An 8,312-nucleotide genomic window follows, 5' to 3' on the forward strand; every position below is an offset into this window, starting at 1 on the left:
GACCTAATTCCCCTATATAGAAAAAATAAATAACTTGTCTAAACCTAATCTCCGGTTAAGTTTTCCTTTATATTAAATAAAATATCACCTTTTTATACTTCAACTAACCCAATTCAAAAGTCTTAAATTAAACCTCATAGTATAAATTGAAATTACTTTCTATTAACCTAAGCATATAGAGAATAAAAATCAACTTAGCTCCCCAACTAGTAAGCCACACTATATAACCCTAGAGGGAAAGAAAAAGAAATCACAAATAAACATAGGGTAATATCAGCCCAAATAACTATTTTAAGAGCTTGGCTTAACCATCATCACCAGCCTATGCAACATAAATCGATTTAAAAAAATTAAAAACTCAATTTAGACACTGTAGACATAAATAAAGTAAAAATGGTGATCTGAATTCGGAATGAAGCAACAACGATGTCTTTTTTCTCAGTATTTTAAAACACAGGGGAAAAAATTGGAGATGCCGGGGATCGAACCCGGGGCCTTTCACATGCAAAGCGAACGCGCTACCACTGCGCTACATCCCCTTCCATACAAATTTTGTTAACTAATATTATTAATTTTCTTTCTATGATCATATGATAATTTTAATTTATATTTAGGTGGGTAACATGGCTCCTACTGTTGTGGGGTCTTGTTCAACAATAACGGCTAACAATAATCTACTTTTGTATAAAAATTTGTATGTAGATTGAAAAGGAAATGAAAAACCTTCACACTTTCTATTATTTTTTGAACGATTGAAAAATGAACGGCGTTTATTTTGTTGTTCGTTTTCTTATTGTCTCTAATGGATCATTTTAAGACAATTTTTTCTAAAAAATTGCTACAATATTGTCAGCATGTATTGTGAACAAATGTACCAACATAATAAATATTAAATTTGGGAATCAAAATATGATTCAATTCGGAGTTTTTTTTCTATCAGAATAGTATATTGAAAACTGAAAAGGTTTGTTAAAAATTATATTATCTAGAATAAAGTCTTAGAATTCGAGTCCAAGTCAAGTCTTGAGTCGTTGATTTTAGAACCCAAGTATGGCATTTACAGTGATGTCAGGATTTCAATATATTCGTCAAAATCGATATGATACTTCAATACTTTTTAATTCAAAATATTAAAAACCATGGATTTGGGGCAATTCACATTCAATTTTACATAAAGTAATTCAATGTGATGTTACATAAAAGTTTGAACTTGTATCTCAATGAGCCAATTTTTATGCAAGGTAATGATACTGCAATTACCGCTTTGATTACAAAATTGCTATAGCACTGTTAATGAACTGGGAAATTACACACCGATATTTTTAAAGATGGTTATTATTTCTTTTAATGTAAAGAATATCCCCATTACTTTTCAGAATGATCCTGGGATATGAAATATGAAAATATGCAATTCTTTATTTATCTTGAAAATGCTTTGTTTAGGATATATTCGTACATTAAGCAATTATAAATAGAGATTTTATTAATTTAATTAACTGTTTTACTTAGAATTGGTAATTTTTTTATCCTTTTGATCTAAGGGATTTTGCTTTTATTCAATGAGCAAAGAAAATATATAAAGAATCGAAGAACAACGTGTCAGCTGAGTGAAAAGAGCAAGTTGCAGAAAAGAAAAAACATTCTATGAATACATAAAAAAATTATATTTATTAATACTTATTTAGGGTAAGCCTGAATTTCAGCTGTTTAACGCACTACAAAAATAGACCGTCAGTTAATCTGACTTCCCCATTGTTCTTTCATTTCTATATATATATGTTCTCTGGTAGAGAGGTGCAGAACATAGAAACCTTTTGTCAAAAGTAAAAGTTAAAGTCTTTACTATTAGAATAAAAAGTGATATCTAATTGAAACACCAAACTCCTTCTGTGAAGATTATTTTAAAATAAGGTTTTATTTTTTTACAATGTCTTATATTGATGCAATTATTGGGTATTTTAATTGATATTTATGAATTCAAAATGGGGGGAAGGGGCAAAGGTGTCAAAAAAAAAGTTCAAAAGACTCATTGGAAATAGTTTTGCGACTGAGGAGATAAGTTTATTTCATTGCTGGTGTAAAAATGTGGCCTCTCTAACCTCAGAAGGCTCTTTCCACCCACTTTTTTTTATAGATCTCTGGGCAGTCTGGAGTAAAACCTTGAAATCTCTTGCATGGGCCCCTATGGACTGGACGGTATTGGCCTGGACTGTTTTCTTTAACTCCTCCGTATTCAGTTTGGCCTTTTTGACAGAGCCCTTCTTTCTTTAGAACGTTCTAGACTTGCTAAAGGCGTAGACGGTGGTTTTGGAGACACCCAACTCCTTGGAGTGCGCAAATGAAGTTTTGTGATCAAACTCCCATTCTTGGCATTTATGAACATAAGCTAGAGAGTCCAACTTTGTTTTGTTCTGTAACTAATTGCTTATGATTTAATATATTAGAAATATGAATTAATTTCAATCATTAAATCATTAATTATTCAATTAGTAAGTATTCAGATATAAATGGACCAACGTGTACCGAACAACAATAGCCACAAGTCCTCAAAATACAAAGTTATATCAACCTATCTACAATGACTCAACTGTTTTCAATCCCAATTTTCCTTTCTAATTTATTGGTGAAAAGGTTTACTTATCCGTGATTTTTCTCCCACAAAACCTCTACAAAGTGGGTTCTCTTTTCAAACAATGAGGCACCAACATACATCAATTTTAATGTTTATTGCTATATATAACATATGTACATACCATGTTAATATGTTTCTCTATATGCTATGCAGTAAGGCTTTTAAGCTCCATTAATCAATGAAGAAGGCAGAAAAAAAAGAAAAAAGATGACGTTTCCTTTCTCAGAGAGCAAACAAATCAAAATATCCTCATTAATCAAACTCAAATCGAATATAATATGTACAGTATTTTTTTTTTTTTTTTACTCATATGTAAAATGTTACATATTAAATCCACGAACATACTTCATTTTCGAGTACCCTAGATTTGTACATATTACAATAGAGTAAGAGGTAGTGTATATCTAGATACTACACACATACGTGCATAATGTATGGCCTATTTCCTTCCATGTAGAGTCCATAACTAACTTGCATACAAAATTAATTAAATGAAAATATATTTGCTCTATTAAATTGTCTGCATTAATAATCCAAAAGTTGGACAAAATTGAATACGAAATGAACTCTTCCAAAATACTTCACTCGGAATACAGAGTGGGAACCCAAATCTTGCATTTGCATTCAATAACGGTTTTATCCTCATTATTTTTAATTACGAGGTGTCATTGTGCAACCAAACGAAAGCTGAAATAAAAATCAACAAGTTTTGTTTTTGTGAAATGTCTCTATTTGTAAAAATGTCGGAGCAACAACTAATTTTCCAATGTTTGCGCCGGTGTCAGTACAGAAAGGGTGCAGAAACTGTTTGCTTCTACAACATCATGAAGATAATAGCAGCCCCAAACAGCCAAGATGAACAAAAACTTCTGGAGCAACAATATGGTTTGCCTCCATGCGGTCTTCTCTATCCCTGCTCAACCCCCTGAATTTTTGAGTTTGGGTTTTTTTTTTTGTTTTTTTAGAAGAATGTCTGCCACACATCCCTAACAAATTTAGATTTGTTTCGAGCTATGATCTTGACAGTGTTGTGTACCATAGGCATCGTTAAGAGCTCCCAATCTGGGTCCTGGTGTGTCGAGGTTATTATTGCTTATGAAGGAGGGAGGCATTTTGTATAAAAATTATAGCTAAATATAGTATTTAAACATATCACCAATTGGTTTAGAGTAGTCCTTTCTTGATTCTATAAAAGTCAAAATTCATTTATGTACATGCATGGATATATTATTTATTAACTTGTCAAAAGAGGGTCCATAAGTCTATAGCTTTGTACTCAACAGTCTGTGAAAGTATAAAAAAAATGACCGTTAAAAGCAGGATCATCTATGATCCTATATACTATCTATGTAATAATTTGTGTGACACCTGCCAAGGGATTGTAGGTACACGCTTTATATAGTTTTGTTATTTTGTGTAAAAACATAATGGGAGCAAGATATGGTACGCTTGTAAAAAATAATAATATCGGTTCAAAATCTATCCGTTCTTTTAGAGATTTTTTGTCCACATAAGGATGTGAAAATTTATACAAATAGCTTATACAAGATATTAAATCCCATATACAACTCGTACAAGCAAAATGTAGAACAGTATTCTACACATGTTTAAAAATGCACGCATTTTCACATCTCTACTCATAAGTTATTACTTTTTTTTTTTAACGATTTATCTGCATCATCAGACTTATGCATTAGGGATGTGGAGGCTAACATTTAGCCTGTGCATTTGTCGGATCGGGTTGTGTATTTTGTTGACAGTTGAGTTCAATTGCGTACCCATCTACCTGCTTAACGTTTATCTCATACAAATCATCGCTTCCGAGATATCTCCACATTTATTTTCACAACACGACCTCTGATATTTCCTCCTCAACCTCTTAAGTTAGATCACTGATGTTTGTTATTATTCTTTGATGGACAGTTTAGGTGGTAATATGTCTCCTTAAAAAGTAACAAAGACGTAATACATTTTTCTAACAGGAGCAGATTTTAACTAACCGCCTCTAATCACATGTTTAATTGTATCTAACAAAAATCAGAAAAAGAGTTCTAAATCTTTAATTCTTTTTGATGAAAAAAAAACTAACATGGTTACTATCATTGTTTGAATAATTTTTTGGTATAAAGCAATTTAGCTCTCATGACTTCTCATCAAATCAGATTTTGCTCGTATTAGTGAGCAAGAAGCACCAAAGCTATAAACCAAGTAAAGAAACACAACTGTTAGCCTGAGTAATTCATGTTCTACGTGATTTTTTTTTTTTTTTTTTTTTGTCATGTAGTCAACTAATTTTTGGGCAAATTTTAATCACATGATCTTTATTTTGCCACTTAGTTTACGAGAATAGCTTTGAGCGCATTTTAGTTTATATCCTGATCTCTGTCTGTGAGATAAGTCTTTATTCAAAGTTTCCATACTGTACATACCAATGAACAACAAATTTCCGAAATGGATCAACTTTGAGGGGGGGGGGCACAATTTGCGCAATTTTATACAATTAAAGACTCACTGTCTAGGGTTCGAACCATTATTTAGCTATTACATATATTTTCAAATAATATTCATTTATTTGCATGAATTAAATAGAATTTTTGGCAACTTTAACAGATGAACCATAATAGTACATCAATAGAAATGGCAGATGAAAAATATCTTCCTTTTTTGCTTTTTTTTTTTTGTTTATTTATAGATTTTTGTTTAGAAAATTTTAAAGAAAAAGTTTCTCCTGCAATATACAATATGTCTCCTTAATATTATAAAATGAATAATTGTATAAGAAATTTGCTTCTTTTGCAGAAATTATAGCGTTGATCCTGTTTGGGAAGGATTCACTTTAGGCAAGACTTTTAGTGCATCTAAATTTTGAAAGGGTTTCTTAAAAGCCCTGCTCTCCAATTTTAGCGGACACAAAACAAAGTCAATAATGGTCTGGAGTTGCTGTTAGCAGGTTCGGTAAGGCGCCCCTTATAATAGTGCCCTTGGGGATCAAAACAAACATCATTGTTTACGTAGTCAGTAGTCACCATCCAAAGAAAAGTTTCTTATCATACACAATGAGCTGTAGCACCATAGTTTTGTAAATAAATATAGCACCAAAATGACAACCCAATCCACAAAAGCTGTGACATCTGGCTTTCAGAACTTGTTGAGAATAAAATATTCCATGGCAGTAACCATAGTAGATTGGCCTACAGTTTTTTCAATGTAGTCAAACACATATATTAAAAACTATTTAACCTAAAAAATTTATAGGTTCAACATGGTAACCCTGACAATTTGATGGAGAAACACACAGGAATGTTCTATCAGGTTTTGAATATAATTAGATCTATTTAGGAAAGGAATTTCATTGCACATGAATTAAATAATAATGACAACTGCTGAGGAAAAGAAAATTCATTCTTTAGACTACCAATGGCAAAAAAAAAATTTAAAAAATGAACGACCTATAAAACACACACAATTAACATCACTGGTTTAAAAAGTTGGATCGTGAAGAAGGGATCTAGTCTCGAGTAATTGGTAATTTTCGAGTAATACTCAGCTTTTACGCCCATAATCCATGTTTTTGGGCTTTTTTTTATGGTATGATTGCAAAATTGAAATGATAGATCCATCCATATACAAGTATGAGTTTTCAATGTACATCCTAATCATATGGACTTCAATAGTAGTAATATTACACTTATTGTCATTCAAGTAATTTACGTTTGAGTAGGTGCAATATTTGGTTCTATTCTCCAGGTTTGACACTCCTATATTTCACCCATCTTCATTCAATTGGAATTACTTATTCAATAAATTAATAATAAAAAAAACTCATTTTGAAGATTTAGAATCTGCAAACAAAGATACATTTTATTTTGGGAAAGGGGAGGGTGCCAAAATTATAAAGTGAATGATTAAAAGAAAAAAAAAAGTTCATTCAACCACATGGTTTAATATATATATATATTATATACCAATCTATATACTAATGTCATTTTAATTCTATTAAACATTTTCTCCATAGAGAGAGAAAAAAAAACCTATTAGGTTATAACTTAGAATGACAAAGAATTACTTTTCCGTCTTAATATTTATTTTTAAATCAATATATAACACAATTAGATAAGTAGATAAATATTTTGTTTTGGTGGGGTCTTAAGTGATTTTTTTAGACCAATTTGGACCGATATTTCGATCCTGACTACAGGTGTATTCCGTCTAAGCCCGAACCCAAAATCCCATCCCTAACCACAAACCTCATTTTGATCAGCCATAAAAGCCATGTCCCGAACCTTCCAGCCCTGCATTTAAAAAAATAAAATAATACATTTACAACTAGTCATTTTTGATTTTACACCAAGTGAAAAATAAGTTGAAGTGAACACTATTGAGTATTTGTAAGTGTCACAACTACAAATATCTTATTTTTATGATTGATTTCGTATCGACATACGTGAAACTCTTAAAATTAGTGTTCTGTCGGTCCTTATTTAGGACTGCAGTCCATACCAGTCCGGTCCCACTTGTAGATCCTTAAAGAAGGTAAACTCGATCCCTTGTGACGTCTAATTAATCTGTTATTTAATCAAATAAATTATACAACTAAGTAACAATATAATATGTTTGTATTATGAAAAAAAAAAATATTTTTTGTAAGGGATGTGTAAAAAACTTAAAACATATTTCATATAAATATATTTACCATTATAAATCATTGAAATTTTTATGAAAAATTTTAAGGACCAACACAATACTACCTAAAATGTATAATCAACCAAACTCAAATTTTATAAATTGAAAAAATTGGCGTAAAAAGTTATTAACAGATTGAAATAAGTTTATAAATACGTAAAGCTTCAAAATAAACCGTGTTACCGTGTTGTTTTTTGATGGAGTTTGGTTGTGCAGGGGCGTTTGCAGGTGTTAATTACTACCTTCTGATTTTATATTTATAAGGGTATATCTCAAGTGCAAGAGATCCTTTATGCTGCAAGGGTTAAACTTAGTCCCGTTCCCTGTGGTCACAAAAGTATGTTTTGAGATTTATCGAAACATTCAACGCTATAACTAAGCTACTTTACGCCCATGTTTACTAATATAATGTATTCCAGACTGGTAAATAAGTGGATGATCACAGTTATCCAGTGTGTTTCAGAGAAGCAAAAGAGAGGGCCGGACTAGAGCGTGACTTATATGAGTGATGCTCTGAATGCTAGGATTTTCTTGTTTGGATTAATTAATAAATATTTAAAAAAATCTTTTTTCTGGCAATATTACAATTACCCCTAACTCAAAAACCTTGACTGTACCGTCCTGTTATATTATATGTCATTTGAAAGTTAGTAAAATTATCTAATATAACCTATATATTAGTTCTACATAACCAAATAAGCAGACTTAGGGTTATGGTTAAAAGAACGCAAAAAAGTAGATTTGAAGACACGTATTTTTCTTCTAGAGAAACTTAGAGACTTTCAAAAAATTTCTTAATTTTTCAAAAAGAAAACGAAGTAATTTTTTAATAATTTATAAATGCATGATTTTTTTAACACTATTCAATAAAAATTTATAGAAGTAAAAGTTTAGAAATCAATAAATATTTTAAAAAAATGATGACGTTTCTAAGGAAGGAATTTTTTTCTATCTTATTTTATTTATGTTCCTTTCAAAAAAACTGAAATGGCACAAT

General features: G+C 30.8%; 1 non-coding gene across 1 annotated transcript; it reads right to left on the reverse strand.

Annotated features, from left to right (window-relative positions):
- Positions 1 to 467: 467 nt before the first annotated feature.
- Positions 468 to 539, reverse strand: TRNAA-UGC (transfer RNA alanine (anticodon UGC)). The gene has a single exon. It is a non-coding gene; the product is annotated as a tRNA-Ala (tRNA).
- Positions 540 to 8,312: the final 7,773 nt, after the last annotated feature.

This window comes from Lepeophtheirus salmonis, chromosome 1 (genome assembly GCF_016086655.4).
Source record: "Lepeophtheirus salmonis chromosome 1, UVic_Lsal_1.4, whole genome shotgun sequence".
NCBI classification, from domain to species: Eukaryota; Metazoa; Arthropoda; class Copepoda; order Siphonostomatoida; family Caligidae; genus Lepeophtheirus; species Lepeophtheirus salmonis.